This window comes from Oncorhynchus kisutch, linkage group LG21, assembly GCF_002021735.2.
Source record: "Oncorhynchus kisutch isolate 150728-3 linkage group LG21, Okis_V2, whole genome shotgun sequence".
Lineage (NCBI taxonomy): Eukaryota > Metazoa > Chordata > Actinopteri > Salmoniformes > Salmonidae > Oncorhynchus > Oncorhynchus kisutch.
The window spans coordinates 7259437-7277371 of record NC_034194.2 but is presented as its reverse complement, the minus strand read 5'-3'; the positions used below and the strand labels follow the sequence as shown (position 1 = coordinate 7277371).

The following is a 17935-nucleotide window of genomic DNA, read 5'->3' as shown; positions in this document are numbered from 1 at the left end:
CAACGCTCTAACCACTAGGCTACCCTGCCGCCCCTAAAGTGAAGTCATGTTAGTCACATTACACCTAATCTCATTCCCAGACACTTTCGCTCAGATGTGCAGAAGGTCTGGTGGACCAACACATTAAACCTGGCCTTCATTAGTTAAGGTTAGGTTTAACATGACTATTTAAGAAGATAAATTGTGTAAATGGGCAGGGTTTAGCAATAATTATGACTTTTTGACTGTGTTAAGTAGTGATGACAAATACTTTACTTGGTAAGGTCACTCCTATAGAATTCTGTCGTCACTCCCACTAAGGCCAACTTTGAATGGTTGATATCCCAGGCTTATATGTGCCATGTGTGGAGATGATGTTCCACCAAGAAACACTTATCTTGATGAATGCCCCCAACCTAGAGAAATTGAGTGTGTCTTTCTTCTGGAACCAAGTTACATGTTCCTCAGTACACAAACATGCACACAACAAAAACCAGCCATACCGCACGGTGCTCGGCCCAGTCAGGTCTTTGACACAATGTAACAGGTTGTAATCAACCCTGGTCTCCATCATGGGGACAGAAGAGGAATAGCTGGTGCGGAAGTCTCAGGTTGGACAACTCCAAATAATCTTGGTTCTGACACACCCACACAAATGCAAACTTTGCAGATCCATCAATCCATTTCTTATTGTTTTATTTAAGTAAATTTTACCCCCTTTTTCTTCCCAATTTTGTGATTACGATCTTGTTTCATTGCTGCAACTCCCTAACAGTTCAAATCAGACCACTTCTGTCATGTATAACACATACATAAATGCATTGTATCATATGACGCTGTACTTACTATAAATTCAGACACCTTTGGTCATTCATAACACACACATAAAGGTTTAATGATGTAAACAGATGTATTGTCAAAAAAGAATAGAACACGTCTGTGGATGCTACTGTTGGATTTTACATTTTGAACATTGAGATATTAAATAAATGATAGGGAAGAAGTAGAGCAACGGTTGAGATAAGGGAGACAGATGGACATCTGTGGACTACGGGAAGGAGCGGTTGAGGTCAGGAGGTGAGGTCAGTTCCCCTTAATCCCCTTAAGGGAGTAATCCGGGTTTAGTATCTGGTTACCTTCTTCCTGTTGAGCATAAGATGTAAGGATTGGAGAGAAGGGGGAGTGTCTTAAGTGGGATGTAAATATCTGGATGGGACAAATGTTGGGTTGTCTGAATACAGCTGTACAGAACCTTTGGGAAGGACTAAACTTGTTAAAGCTTCTCTGATGAGAAAGTTAGAGGCTCAAAGATCCCCTATGACATGCTAATCTCTCACCATTACCAAAATCAGTCATGTATACAGCCATGCCTTCATTGCCTGGTCTTCTCCTGGGCTGCTGCAATGATGATGAATGGGCCATGTCGGCGGATAATGGGGCCAGACAGCTTAGCATTAGCTATAGCTTGGGTTTCATATTGTTGCTGTGAATGGGGAAGTGGACTTCATTTAATAGCACGCACGTTTTCCAATAACAGCAGCATTCTGCAAGGGCTGACCAATACTTTATCAAAGCCTTCGAGCGGTATCGAGCTCGCCTGCTATCAAGCTCTCCGAAAATCTATAAGCCGGAGGGCAAAGCTGATTTTAAAGGGGCATTCCATTGAAGGTACACATTTTAATATGTTGTTCTTTTCCACATGAGAGTCAGCAGCATGTCAATGTAACCGATGTGAAATGGCTAGCTAGTTAGCGGTGGTGCGCGCTAATAGCATTTCAATTGGTGACGTCACTCGCTCTGAGACCTTGAAGTAGTGGTTCCCCTTGCTCTGCAAGGGCCGTGGCTTTTGAGGAGCAATGAGTAACGATGCTTTGTGAGTGGCTGTTGTCTGGGTGCAGAGGGTCCCTGGTTCGAGCCCGGCGAGGGGACGGACTAAAGTTAAACTGTTACATCAACATCACCTTCCTTAGCAGCTATAGTGGAACATTTAGATGTTTACCAATGGACACAGGCACAGTTCTTTTAAATTGCTCAATGTCCTCTCAACTGCCCAGTCTGAGAACAACCAGCAGGCTAGAACCTTCCACTAGTCTCAAACCCTTAAGCTTTTGCAGATGTATGAAAGAAAGAAAAAGCAATAACATAGTAGAAGCGAGGATAATAGAATTGAGTAGATGCAATAAACCTATCCCATTCCTACGGCCTGCTTCTACCTATCCAGTTCCTACCACATCTACAGTGATGTAATTCTGTTTAATTATACACTATTCATGATGCCCATTTAATGGGAACCGATGGACTTTAAATGCATTTGAAGTTCATTGGTGTGAACTGGGATGAGTATTTGATTCGATCATTTCATTAGTACAGTGCTCTGTTTTTCTCATACACACGCACGCACGCACGCACACACACGCACTTACACACAGTAGTGACCCAATCTAACTGTGAGCCTTTCCTTCTACCCACACAGATCAATGTACTCCAGTCTAAGAGAAGATCGGAAATCCTCAAATCGGTAAATATCGTTTTCTATGAAAATAACCATATGAACTTAACTGTTATTCCCATGTCTTTTGCCTCGTGTACGACGTCTCTGATTGGTACGTTCCTGTCCGTAGATGCTGTCCTTCATGTACGCCCACCTGACCTTCTTCCACCAGGGTTACGACCTCTTCAGTGAACTACAACCTCTCATGAAACAGCTGGGGGGACAGGTAGGGCCTTTACCCCATTTACTCCCATTAAACTGTAAATGTATCTCCACCTGGCCCATCCGAACGCATAGTGGTTCTTAAACCTCTCCTCGGGGATCCCCAGATGTTTTACAATTCACCAGTTAAGGGCTTGATGACGATAAGTTGCCAAGTTGAATCAGGTGTGCTAGCTCTGGGGGGGTTCCCCGAGGAGAGGTTTGAAAACCACTGTCCCCTCAGCGCTAACATACCTGATTCAACTTGGCAGCTTATCATCAAGCTCTTACTCTCTATATAGAAAGGTAAAGCCATGCCAGTCAACACTTTTTTTCTCCCTGCCAAGGGGTTGAACTAGGGTGAAAATGAAATGCTTCGCCCCACAAACCAAACTGTTGTCCATTATTTTCGATGGGTGCATATGTACACAAATGTGCCCTAGTTTAGTTCAGTGGCACTATGTTGGGACAAACAACACTGGGCCTGTGGCCAGTAATGATGCACTTTCATTGTGTGTTCCATGGTCACTGGTAGGGCTGGGAATTGCCGGTGACCTCCTGATGCGATACTATCATGATCCTTAGATGCCGATACGATAGTTATTGCGATTCTCACCATTTTATATGTATTGCAATTCGCTATTGCGCACTGTCTGCTGCGGAGAGAAGAGAAAACTAATTTTGATCAGTCAGAGAAATAAAAGTACTGAAGAGATGTTGGCTCACTATTTAAAAAGAAGATATAGGATAAAACAAACTGGAGTTTCGGCTCAGGTACAGCCGACTAGCGCTAGCTAACGCTACCTACAGTAGCAAATGTTAGTAATTGTTTTTTTTTAAAATATAGATTTTTTTTTCCACCATCACTGGTCAGATACACCAGCAGCTTCCTCTGGGCCAGGGGGAGTTTAAAATAGGGCTGGGCCAAAGTATCATATCACGTTTTTTTTTTTATTGCCGGTTTGACAGCATTTTATGTTTTGTGAGTAGTGCGTGACCCTAGGGTGGCAACGCAAACATTCTAAGTGATTTCAATGGGTCTTTCTCCATTCTGATTGTTTTCCTGTTCAATTCAACTTCAATCAAAAATAATTTCCTGCATTCATTTGTGACAATTTCCACACTGCCACAAGATATCTATTTATTTAACTAGGCAAGTCAGTTAAGAACAAATTCTTATTTACAATGAAGGCCTACCCCTGCCAAACCCTAACGACACTGGGTCAATTATGCGTTGCCCTATGGTAATCCCAATTACAGCCGGTTGTGATACAGCCTGGAATCAAACCAGGGTCTGTAGTGATGCCTCTAGCACTGAGATGCAGTGCCTTAGACCGCTGCGCCACTCGGAAGCACAAACATAGCAAGGCCATCATTGTAAAAAATAATGTATTCTTAACTGACTTGCCTAGTCAAATAAAGGTTAAATGAAAAATGTAAATATCAGCAGAGGTTAGCATTTTTGGGGGGTATGATATTTATGCTTCTAACTGAAATCTCTATCTGACTGAGGAACAGGATGAGAGAGAGATCACAACCCCATAGGGTTAGGTTAACCCAGCTTTTCATATCTGCTTCTCTGTGTTCAAATGATCAGTGTCCAACCTACAAAAAAGTGTGTCGCTCACCTTTCCATTTACCTGTTACTTGTATCTTAATATTCTTGACAATAAAATGTTTTACAGTATGTCCTCACTTATTTTCTTTGAAATTGTTAGTTACAAAACAAACAGGTTACATTGTTACTGGCTGCCATGGCCATGCGTGCGTAGAGGGGCCGATGGGGTCTCACCCTCCACGTGAGGTCAAAGACTGCAGGGCAAATAAGATGCCCAGTCACTGTCCTGAAATGTGGAGGTGCATAGAGGCTCACCTTTTTGGACGGCGACTATGGAGCCAATGTGTTAAGTTAATGTGTTCTGGCTAAGCAACACATTCAATGTCGTCTTGGTAAGCAACTTCAGTGTAGACTTGGCTTTGTGTTTTAAGTTATTGTACTGCTGAAAGGTGAATTTGTCTCAGTGTCGGATGGAAAGCAGACGAAACCAGGTTTTCCTCTAGGAATTGCCTGTGCTTATACAGTTGAAGTCGGAAGGTTACATACACTTAGATTGGAGTCAATAAGACTTTTTTCTTCAACCACTCCACAAATTTCTTGTTAACAAACTATAGTTTTGGCAAGTCCGTTAGGACATCTACTTTGTGCATGACACAAGTAATGTTACCAAAAATTGCTTACAGACAGATTATTTCACTGTATCACTATCCTAGTGGGTCATAAGTTTAAGTACTGTAAGTTGACTTTGCCTTTAAATAAACAGCTTGGAAGATTCCAGAAAATGGCGGCATGACTTTAGAAGCTTCTGAGGCTAATTGACATCATTTGAGTCAATTGGAGGTGTACCTGTGGATGTATTTCAAAGACTACCTTCAAAACGCAGTGCCTCTTTGCTTGACATCATGGGAAAATCAAAAGAAATCAACCAAGACCTAAGAAAAAAATTGTCAAACTCCAAGTCTGGTTCATCCTTGGGAACAATTTCAAAATGCCTGAAGGTACCACATTTAGCTGTACAAACAATAGTACGCAGGTATAAACAACATGGGACCACACAGCCATCATACCGGATGGGACGTTAAATGGGTGTCCTGACTGTCATTAAAGATCCCATGGCACTTATCGTAAGAGTAGGGGTGTTAACCCCGGTGTCCTGCCTAAATTCTCAACCTGGCTCTCAAACCATCATGGTCATCTAACAATCCCCAGTCAACTTACTTGTTCTCAGTCAACTTACCTGGTAAAATAACAGATAAAAAATACCATTCAGGACAGAGACTCATTCTGTCTCCTAGAGTTGAAGTACTTTAAATCGCAAAAAACTGCAAATCAATCCCAGAACAGCAGCAAAGGACCGTATGAAGATGCTGGAGGAAACGGGTACAAAAGTAACTATATCCACAGTAAAACAAGTCCTATCTCGACATAACGTCGGCAGCGTAGCCTAGTGGTTAGAGCGTTGGACTAGTAACCGAAAGGTTGCAAGTTCAAATCACCAAGCTGACAAGGTCCAAATCTGTTGTTCTGCCCCTGAACAAGGCAGTTAACCCACTGTTCCTAGGCCACCATTGAAAATAAGAATTTTTATTAACCGACTTGCCTAGTTAAAAGGTAAAAGTAACCTGAAAGGCTGCTCAGCAAGGAATACACTGCTCCAAAACCGTCATAAAAAAAGCCAGACTACGGTTTGCAACTGCACATGGGTAGAAAAATCGTACTATTTGGAGAAATGTCCTCTGGTCTGATGAAACAAAAAAGGTGCTTGATGCTTGCAAGCCGAAGAACACCATACCAACCGTGAGGCACGAGGGTCGCAGCATCATGTTGTGGGGGTGCTTTGCTGCAGGTGGGACTGGTGCACTTCACAAATTAGATGGCATCATAAGGATAAATTGAAGCAGCATCTCAAGACATCAGTCAAAAAGTTAAAGCTTGGTCGCAAATGGGTCTTCCAAATGGACAATGACCCCAAGCATACTTCCAAAGTTGCGGCAAAATGGCTTAAGGACAACAAAGTCAAGTTATTGGAGTGGCCATCACAAAGCCCTGACCTCAATCCTATAGAACATTTGTAGGCAGAACTAAAAAAGTGTGTGCGAGCAAGGAGGCCAACAAACCTGACTCAGTTACACCAGCTCTGTCAGGAATGAGCCAAAATTCACCCAACTTCTTGTGGGAAGCTTGTAAGAAGGCTACCCGAAACATTTGACCCAAGTTAAACAATTTAAAAGGCAATGCTACCAAATACTAATTGATTGTATGTAAACTTCTGACCCACTGGGAATGTGATCAATTAAATAAAAGCTGAAATTAATCACTACTATTATTCTGACATTTCACATTCTTAAAATGAAGTGGTGATCCTAACTGACCTAAAACAGGGATTTTTTTACTAGGATTAAATGTCAGGAATTGTGAAAAACTGAGTTTAAATGTAGTTGGCTAAGGTGTATGTAAACTTCCGACCTCAACTGTAGCTGTGTTTCATGTTTTTATCCGAAAAAAAACTCCTTAGTCCTTGCCGATGACAAGCATACCACATTTTTTGCAGTATTACTTAAGTGCCTTGTTGCCAACAGGATGCATGTTTTGGAATATTTGTACTATATACAAGCTTCCTTTTTTACACTCTTTCATTTAGGTTAGTATTGTGGAGTAACTACATTGTTGATCCATCCTCAAATCACAACAATTAAACTCTGAAACTGTTTTAAAATCACCATTGGCCTCATGGTGAAATCCCTGAGTAGTTTCCTTCCTCTCCGGCAACAGTTATGAAGGACACCTGTATCTTTCTAGTGACTGAGTGTATTGATACACTAGCCAAAGCCTAATTGATAATGTCACCATGCTCAAAGGGATATTAAGCGTTTTCTTTTCTTTTTTACCAAACTGTGCCCTTGGTGCGAAGCATTGAAAAACCTCACTGAGCTTTGTGGTTGTATCTTTGCTTGAAATGCAATACTCGATTGAGGGACCTTACAGATAATTGTGTGATATATTTTTTTTTACAAATCAAAAACTGAAAAATTGGGCGTGCAAAATTATTCAGCCCCTTTACTTTCAGTGCAGCAAACTCTCTCCAGAAGTTCAGTGAGGATCTCTGAATGATCCAATGTTGACCTAAATGACTAATGATGATAAATACAATCCACCTGTGTGTAATCAAGTCTCCGTATAAATGCACCTGCACTGTGATAGTCTCAGAGGTCCATTAAAAGCGACTGTATCATATATCTTTATGTTTGAAGCCTGAAATGTGGCAAAAGGTCGCAAAGTTCAAGGGGGCCGAATACTTTCGCAAGGCACTGTATATATATATATATATATATACACACACACATAATTATCTGTATGTGTGGGGTACAGAGATTGGGTATTTTTTTTTTTTTTATCACGTTAACCACTATTGTTGAACACGGAATGAGTCCATGCATCTTATGTGATTTGTTAAGCACATTTTTACTCCTTAACTTATTTAGGCTTGCCATAGCAAATGGGTTGAATACATCGACTCAAGACGTTTCAGCTTTTTTTTTTTACTGCAAAATGTTCTACAAACAAAATTCCACTTTGATATTATGCGGTATCATGTGTAGATCAGTGACAAAATCTAAATTTAATAAATGTTACATTCAGGCCATAACACAGAATTCGGGAGAAAGCAAAGGGGTGCGAATACTTTCTGAAGGCACATACTTTCTGAAGTCTTAAATTATTATGTTTCATATAGTCCCACCATTTCTTTTTTATTATTTTAAGAAAACAATGGGTTTTGCAATGCTGCTTGAAATGTATTCAAATTTATATTAGGAACAGTCATTCAGAATATTGGTGAAATAAAAGAGAACTGTGTTTGTGGCAAAGATGACAATGAGATTAAGCACTGTTCAGTGCAGCGACAAACCAAATGGTCTTTTGCAGTCTCCCTCAGGTCCACACTTATCATAGATGTTGCTCAGACCCATTCAAGTTGAAATCTTGAATAGGAAAGAAAATGAGGAATTAGGATTTGCAGATGTGTTCATTGACTACATCAGATACTGTTTGACATCTTCAGTAAAACAGTTCTGTAGACTTACCGGTGGGGAGGCAGTGGAAACCAATTGTGACAGGGATGGTCCTCACTGTGAGGCAGCCAGGCAGACAGCGCATCACATACTCAGTAGCATTTGGACTCCTTGCCATCAACAATCACCTGCTTCTCCAGCTTTACAGACTCGATCTTCATGCGACATTCTGGGGTAGATAGGTGCAGTAATATGTTAACTAAATTAACTGACATTTGTAAAAGTGATGCAGCATAGGCAGTAGGCTAAGACTTACAAGACTTGTCACGGCAGTTTTCGGAAGGAAGCACACAGGAATGGGCGAAGCTGACTGGGCTATTGGTCAGGCGTCCACTGGGTGTATGGTATTCCTGTCTGACTTCCCCATATCTGTCCCTTCATCTAGTCCACAACTTGAATTGTTGATTGTTGGATTGATTGTTGATGGCAAGGAGTGCCAAGGATCAAACAGGGAATTAGCCAGGCTCTATTTCATGTGTTGGCCCTCCTTTATAAAACACTTCCCACTGGGAACACACTGGTTGAATCAACGTAATGTGACATGGAATCTACTTGGAAAATACACTGGATTTCAAAAAAGTAATCAAATTGTATTTGTCACACGCGCCGAATACAACATGTGTATACCTAACCGTGAAAGCCCTAAACATTTAATGCAGTTCAAGAAAAAGAGTTAAGAAAATATTTACTATATAAACTAAAGTAACAAAATTACATAACAGTGAGGCTATATACAGAGGGTACCGGTATCTATAGGTAGTTTCAAATTGTGAAGTTCAAATGATTTTCTAACAAGTTTTACTAAAAAAAGTTTGAATTGTGGTGTGTTCCGCCTCATTAATTCACATATGTAGCCCATTTCACTGTTGTGGACAATTTATGTTTAAGGCTTTACTGAGCCAGACAACTTCACTTCAACAAGAGCCCCAGCACTTCTCCAGACGTTTCTCCAGATCAAGTATGAAGACATCCAAGACTTCCCATTTCCCGGTTGTTTTGAACCTTCATCAGATTGTAACTAGGGTACCTCAGGGTTGTCAGCTCAGACCCCCCTCCTTTCCAGGGATTTTATTTAGCGTATAAACTTGCAACCCATTTATTGATAAATCCCCCATCATAGGAATATTTCCTAATATCATACCGTCGCCGATTTCAACCTCCCATGGAGTAAAATAAATAAATAAAACCCCCCTAAATGGTTTCATCCCCATTTCTTTTATTAGGACTAGATCAGCTTTAATATTGCAGATCGATTGTAGCTTCCTCAATGTAATCGTCTGAGTCACTTCCAATCCCCCATTCAAAAGTTCAAATACACACCCAGTCAAAAGTTTGGGTTCACTTAGAAATGTCCTTGTTTTTGTCCATTAAATAACATCAAATCGATCAGAAATACAGTGTTGACATTGTTAATGTTGTAAATTACTATTGTAGCTGGAAACGGTTGATTTTTTTAAATGGAATATCTACACAGGCCCATTACCAGCAACCATCACTCCTGTGTTCCAATACGTGTTGTGTTAGCTAAGCAAAGTTTATCATTTTAAATGGCTAATTGATCATAAGAAAACCCTTTTGCAATTATGTTAGCACAGCTGAAAACTGTTGTCCTGATTAAAGGAGCAATAAAACGGGCCTTCTTTAGACTAGTTGAGTATCTGGAGCATCAGCATTTGTGGGTTCAATTACAGGCTCAAAATGTCCAGAAACAAAGACTTTCTGAAACTCAGTCTATTCTTGTTCTGAGAAATGAAGGCTATTCCATGCAAGACATTACCAAGAAACGGAACATCTCTTACAACGTGGTGTACTACTCCCGTCACAGAACAGCGCAAACTGGTTCTAACATGAATAGAAAGAGTGGGAGGCCCTGGTGCACAACTGAACAAGAGGACAAGTACATTAGTGTGTCTAGTTTGAGAAACAGATGCCACACTAGTCCTCAACTGGCAGCTTCATTAAATCGTACCCGTAAAACACCGTTCTCAATGTCAACAGTGAAGACTCCGGGCTGCTGGCCTTCTAGGCATAACTTCACTGACCAGTGTCTGTTCTTTTGCCCATCTTAATATTTTTATTGGCCAGTCTGAGCTAAGGCTTTTTCTTTTACAACTCTGCCTAGAAGGCCAGCATCCCGGAGTCTTCACTGTTGAGACTGGTGTTTTGCGGGTAATATCTATTTTTGCTGATTTTCTATTAATTTATTGGAGTGAGATCATTTATTTATTTCGGGATATGTATACTAAGTATATCTCCATAACCATAAGAACATTGGTAAACTACATGGTAATGCAAAAGTAAACTTTTGTGATCCAATACGTAATATCACTTATCATAATTTTTATAACCTCTGGATTACAACCAAATGATCTAGATCCTCTATGAGGGTCTGGAGGGATCCAAGTTGTGGATTTTAAAGAGAACATTAATCAGCGTACAATGACACCTTTGTTTTTAAGCCCTGCATTTCTAATCCCTTGATATTGTTGGAGCTGATTTTAATAGCCATAATAAATATGCCAATAGTGGACAACCTTGTTTTACTTTAAAACTTTGAGAATTAGCCATTATTTACTATTTTACACATAGGGTTACTATACATAACTGTAACCCATTTGATAAGAGATTATCCAAAATTGAAGTGATCCATGCATTTCTATATAAACTCCAGTCGTACTTATCAAAAGCCTTTTCAAAGTCAGCTATGAAAAGCATGCCTGGTGTCCCAGATTTTACATTAGTGTTCTATTGTTTCCAGTACATGCCTTATATTATCTCCAATGTATCGTCCATGTAAAAAACCTGTCTGATTATAATTAATAATACGCGACAATACCTTTTAATTCTATGCGCTATACATTTTGCATCACAACACTCCAATTTTTTTAAACGGACTGGATCGTAATATTTCCCACTGGTATCCCGTTTCATTAATAATGAAATCAGACTTACTTGTTGAGTGTCTGATAATCTACCATTTAGATAGGAGTGGTTAAAACATGCTAATAACGGTCCTCTGAGTATATCAAAAAGTGTTTGGTATGCCATCCAGCCCTGGAGTTGTCCCAGACTTACAGGCTTCAATTGCGTCAAGAAGTTCATCCTCTGTAATTACCTTCACGTGAGTCTTTGTATTGCTGTTAATTGTACATTATTAATAGAAAAGAAATGCATACAATTAGCTTCAGTTAGAGGATATGGAGGAGACAAATGAAAACATGCTTAAATTATTTTTGATACCATTTCAATGTTGAAGATTAAAACAGATTTTGGTGGATTTTTCCCCATATTTCATCCAGTTTGCTTTAGTCATCCAGGTTTAGCTTTCGTGCTATGGTTAGGCTAAACAGTAGGCTTGTATTTGGGGTGAAGATCTGTGAGCTGATAACATTTTATTTGCTTCGTGATTTGTCAAAAATGGTAAACGACTTGTCAAGTCATGTGCCCCGGTTCTTGTATGTACTTATTACAGTGTATACAAGATTTGTAATGTGCTGAAGTGGCCAAACTAAGTTAACATTTTTCAGGCAATGGGCGCAGACATCTGACTTTGTTTATGTGCGTCTTATAGTGAATGGCATTCTGGGATTAGGGAGTTCACGCTTGTCAAACAAACATGGCTGAATTTAGAGTAATGAATTTAGGTACTGTTAGCTTAGCTGACACACGTCTCTTTTCTAAACAATATTACATATACTGCCTTATGCTCACCAGAGATGTGGTACATTGTAAACAAGTCTAGCTGTTTAGCCACTAACTTGTATTTTGACAGTGCAACCTGTTATTTAGACTGGTTTATGGAATGAGTTTGGCTGTGGATGTGTTCAGTGATGATGAAATTGAGGAATAAATAAAAGTGAAGACCTTTATTTCCCAGCAGTATTGTTTAGATGCTTTTCAGACAATGCTGTTTAGATGCATTTGTTGCATCATATGTTCTGTTGCTACGGTTGGGTTAGATTGATACGGTTGGGTTAGATTGTTAAATTGATTGCCCCCCAGCTATCGTCAGAGCTCATACTGTTAGGGGACCTATAAAGTGGGACATTGCCCTCAATCTCACACAAGTGATCAATAAACCTACCAGGTACAACCCCAAATCTGTAAACATGGGCACCCTCATTGATACTATCCTAACCAACCTGTCCTCCAAATACACCTCTGCTGTCTTCAACCAGGATCTCAGTGATCACTGCCTCATTGCCTGCATCACTGTCACTGTCAAACGCTCCCGAAAACACTTCAGCGAGCAGGCCTTTCTAATCGACTTGGCCCGGGTATCCTGGAAGGATATTGACCTCATTCCGTCAGTAGATGATGCTTGGTTATTCTTTAAAAGTGCTTTCCTCACCATCTTAAATAAGCATGCCCCATTCAAAAAAATGTAGAACCAGGAACAGATATAGCCCTTGGTTCACTCTAGACCTGACTGCCCTTGATCAACACAAAAATATCCTGTGGCGTACTGCATTAGCATCGAATAGCTCCCGTGATATGAAACTTTTCAGGGAAGTTAGGAACCAATATACACAGACAGTTAGGAAAGAAAAGGCTAGCTTTTTCAAACAGAAATTTGCACCCTGTAGCACAAACTCCAACCAGTTCTGGGACATTGTAAAGTCCATGGAGAATAAGAGCACCTCCTCCCAGCTGCCCACTGCACTGAGGCTAGGAAACTGTCACCACCGATAAATCCATGATAATTGAGCATTTTTCTACGGCTGGCCATTCTTTACACCTGTCTACCCCGGTCAATAGCCCTGTAGCCCCCACAGCAACTTGCCCAAGCCTCCCCCATTTCTCCTTCACCCAAATCCAGATAGCCAATGTTCTGAAAGAGCTGCAAAATCTGGACCCCTGCAAATCAGCCGGGCAAGGCAATCTGGACCCTTTCAAATTATCCGCCACAATTGTTGCAACCCCTATTACTAGCCTGTTCAACCTCTTTCATATCGTCTGAGATCCCCAAAGATTGGAAAGCTGCCGCGGTCATCCCCCTCTTCAAAGGGAGAGGCACTCTAGACCCAAACTGTTACAGACCTATAGCTACCCTACCCTGCCTTTCTAAGGTCTTCGAAAACCAAGTTAACAAACAGATCACCGACCATATTGAATCCCATCGTACCTTCTCCGATATGCAATCTGGTTTCTGAGCTGGTCATTGGTGCACCTCAGTCATGCTCAAGGTCCTAAACGATATCCCAACCGCCATCGTCAAGAGACAATACTGTATTCAACCTGACCAAGGTTTTCAACTCGGTCAATCGCCACATTCTTATCGGCAGACTCAACAGCCTTGGTTTCTCAAATGACTGCCTCACCTGGTTCACAAACTACTTCAGACAGAGTTCAGTGTGTAAAATCAGAGAGCCTGTTGTCCGGACCTCTGGACGTCTCTATGGGGGTGCACAGGGTTCAATTCTCGGGCCGACTCTTCTCTCTGTATACATCAATGTTGTTGCTCTTGCTGCTGGTGATTCTCTGATCCACCTCTACGCAGACACGATTCTGTATACTTCTGTCCCTTCTTTGGACACTGTTAGCTAACCTCCAGACGAGCTTCAATGCCATACAACTCTCCTTCCGTGGCCTCCATTTAACTGCTCTTAAATGAAAGTAAAAATAAATGCATGCTCAACTGATTGCTGCCCGCACCTGCCCTCCCGTCCAGCATCACCACTCTGGACAGTTCTGACTACAAATACCTGGGTGTCTGGTTAGACTGTAAACTCTCCTTCTAGACTCATGTTAAGCTCCAATCCAAAATTAAATCTAGAATTGGCTTCCTATTTCGCAACAAAGCATCCTTCACTCATGCTGCCAAACGTACCCTCATAAAACTGACTATCCTACCGATCCTTGACTTCAGCAATGTCAATTACAAAATAGCCTCCAACACTGTCACCAAAGCCCCATTGTCACCAAAGCCACATATACTACCCACCACTGCGACCTGTATGCTCTCGTTGGCTGGCCCTCGCTTCATATTCGTCGCCAAACCCACTGGCACCAGGTCATCTATAAGTCTTCGCTAGGTAAAGCCCCACCTTAGCTCACTGGTCACAAGAGCAGCACCCACCCGTAGCAAGCGCTCCAGCAGGTATATTTCACTGGTCACCCCCAAAGCCAATTCCTGCTTTGGCCACCTTTCCTTCCAGTTCTCTGCTGCCAATGATTGCAACGAATTGGAGAAAAAAAAAGAAAAAAAACTGAAGCTGAAGTCTCATATCTCCCTCTCTAACGTTAAGCACCAGCTGTCAGAGCAGCTCACGGATCACTGCACCTGTACATAGCCCATCTGTAAATAGCCCATCCAACTACCTCACACTATTATAATTTTTTTTGCTCCTTTGCCCCCAGTTTCTCTACTTGCACATTCATCTTCTGCACATCTATCACTCCAGTGTTGAATTGCTAAATTGTAATTATTTTGCCACTCTGGCCTATTTATTGCCTTACCTCCCTTATCTTACCTCATTTGCACACACTGTATATAGAATTTTATATTGTGATATTGACTGTATGTTTATTTATTCCATGTGGAACTATGTTGTTTGTGTCGCACTACTTTGCTTTATTTTGGCCAGGTCGCCAAGATAAAGGTGAAATAAAAGAAAATGTAAAAAAAAATAAACATAAGCAAGCGTCAGTCAGTGTTCCATACTTCAAGTCTTCCTCATTAGCTCAAACTCACATTTAGCTAGATTTTCAGAGCTGGTTGGTTTTCTTAGACAGTTTATATTTTCTTAATACAGTAAATCTACACTGCTATCTTTCTTTTCACTCTGCCATTCTCTCTCTCCAACTATCCCTCTAATCCACTCTCACTTTATTCCTCTTTCTTTCAACTTCTACCTTTCACTTTCTCCCTGTCTAGGTAAGACACCTAGCTAAGGGAAGCTGGACATAATTGCTTACACCTATCCATTTGATTATTGAGGGTCAACTTATACACTGAGTATACCAAACATTAGCAACACATTCCTAATATTAAGTTGCCCTCAGAACAGCCTCAATTCGTCAGGGCTTGGACTCTACAAGGTGTCGAAAGCGTTCGACAGGGATGCTAGCACATGTTGACTCCAATGCTTCAAACCGTTGTGTCAAGTTGGCTAGATGTCCTGTGGGTGGTGGACTATTCTTGATACACACGGCTGTTGAGCATGAAAAACTCAGCAGCGTTGCAGTTCTTGACACCAACCAGTGTGCCTGGCACCTACTACCATACCCTGTTCAAAGTGTTCTAATATTCGTAGTAAATAACTCATGGACACTAGAGAAGCTTAACCATGTTTAATTCTTCCCAAAGGGTTGATACAGCTGTAATTCAGAGGAACGACACTGATATTTATCCCTTTCTCCTAGGCTGAGTCTTCTCCTCCACATCTGAACAGCCAATGCATCGCTGTTGTTCGACAGAACCTTAGTGATATCTGTTCTTCCTCACTTCATCTAACCTGACCTCTACCCCAAAGTGCTCACTCCTTCCCAACTCAAGGCTGTCATGGTGATTGGTACCAGACTGTATCTCTTCTCTCAGAGGATCCCTGATGGCTAACAATAACATATCCTGACATAATGTAAACGTTATACATTCCCCCCCTCTCCCTCAGTGACATTGTTAGGGTCTAAGATCTCCACCCGTCTCCCCTTATCAATGTCTGCCACATGTAAATCGCTTTCCTACACTCAACACATTCCAAGCTTAGTTGCACATGCTACATACCGTCCTCCTATAACCCTTAATTAACTTCTGGTGTAGACCCTCTAAACATTAGCACTCCATTGACATGAATATTTCACATTGAATGGCACACATACACAATCCATGTCTCAATTGTCTGAAAGCTTACTAATATTTTTTTAACCTGTCTCCTCCCCTTCATCTACTCTGATTGAAGTGGATTTAACAAGTGACCTCAATAAGGGATCATATACTTCACCTGGATTCATATGGTCAGACTGTCATGTCAGATGTTCTTAATGTTTTGTATTCTCAGTGTACAGTAAAAACAGCATAATTTGTATTTATTAGGGATCCCCACTCTTCCTGGGGCACAATATATTGAAGCAATTACATTATGTGTCACGGCTTTCGTCGGAAGAAGAGTTATTGGACCAAAATGCAGCGGGGTACGTGTTCATCTTTATTAGCTTAACTGACTGAACACTGAATACAAAATAACAAAAAAGAATATCCGAAACAGTTCTGCAAGGTTTAACCAACACTAAACAAAAAATAACCACCCACAACTAACAGTGGGAAAACAGGCTACTTAAGTGTGGTTCTCAATCAGAGACAACGAAAGACAGCTGTCCCTGATTGAGAACCATACCCGGCCAAAACATAGAAATACACAACCTAGACATAAAAACATAGAATGCCCACCCACATCACACCCTGACCAAACAAAAAATAGAAACATACAAAGCAATCGACGGTCAGGGCGTGACAATATGACATGAAATCAAAAGAATAAACAGCACATCATACAACATTATTACACTACTACATACGGATATACAATACAAAATGTTTGATACCACTATTCAACAATATCACAATGCATGCGTATGTCTGTACCTTTGTGTGTGTCTCTTCACAGTCCCCGTTGTTCCATAAGGTGTATTTTTACCTGTTTTTTTATCTGATTCTACTGCTGCATCAGTTACTTGATGTGGAATAGAGTTCCATGTAGTCATGGCTCTATGTGTCACGACTTCCGCCGAAGTCGGTTCCTCTCCATGTTCGGGCGGCGTTCGGCGGTCGACGTCACCGGTTTTCTAGCCACCGCAGATCAACCTTTAATTTTTCCATTTGTCTTGTCTTGTTTTCCATCACACCTGGTTTCAATTCCCTCAGTATTAGACGTGTATATAACCCTCTGTTCCCCCCCATGTCTGTGTGTGGAATTGTTTGTTGTTTCATGTATGTGCACGCTAGACTGGGTTATGTCAACCCATATTGTGTTTAGTGTTCTTAGTGCCTTGTGTTTTGTTAGCCGAAAATAAAAGGCTCCTTTGGCTACCCAACTTCTGCTCTCCTGCGCCTGACTCCCTTATAGCCAGTTACGCATACCTAACAGAATTCCACACCTAACCATGGAGTCAGCAGGAGCAGGTACCCCGGTTATAGGAGTCGAGGAGTGCGTCAGAGAACACCGTCAGAGAACACGCGGCGATGCTACAACATCTCGGCGTCGCAATGGACCACGTCGTTCAGGCGCCTCCACCAGCACAACAGGGGTTACCACAACTCGTCCCTCCTGGATCCAGTCCCAGTGGGATGCGTCTCGCCCTTCCCAGGGAGTATGATGGGACGGCGGCACGGTGCCAGGGTTTCCTGCTACAGCTGGACTTATACCTGGGCACCGTTTACCCGGCTCCCTCGGGAAGTGAGAGGGTGTCCGCCCTCGGCTCGTGCCTCTCGGGGAGAGCTCTGGAGTGGGCTAACGCCGTGTGGGGAGAAGAAGATGTGGTGTTGGGCCACTTCGAGGAGTTCACCCGCCGCTTCCGGACAGTCTTCGACCACCCTCCCGAGGGTAGAGCGGCGGGTGAACGTCTCTTCCACCTGAGGCAGGGGACGAGGAGCGCCCAGAAGTTCGCCCTGGAATGTCTGGTCGCAGGAGCGGGATG

General features: G+C 41.7%; 1 pseudogene; it reads right to left on the bottom strand.

The window, feature by feature from the left end:
- Window positions 1-8052: 8052 nt before the first annotated feature.
- Window positions 8053-17403, bottom strand: LOC109866163 (vitellogenin-like; annotated as a pseudogene).
- Window positions 17404-17935: the final 532 nt, after the last annotated feature.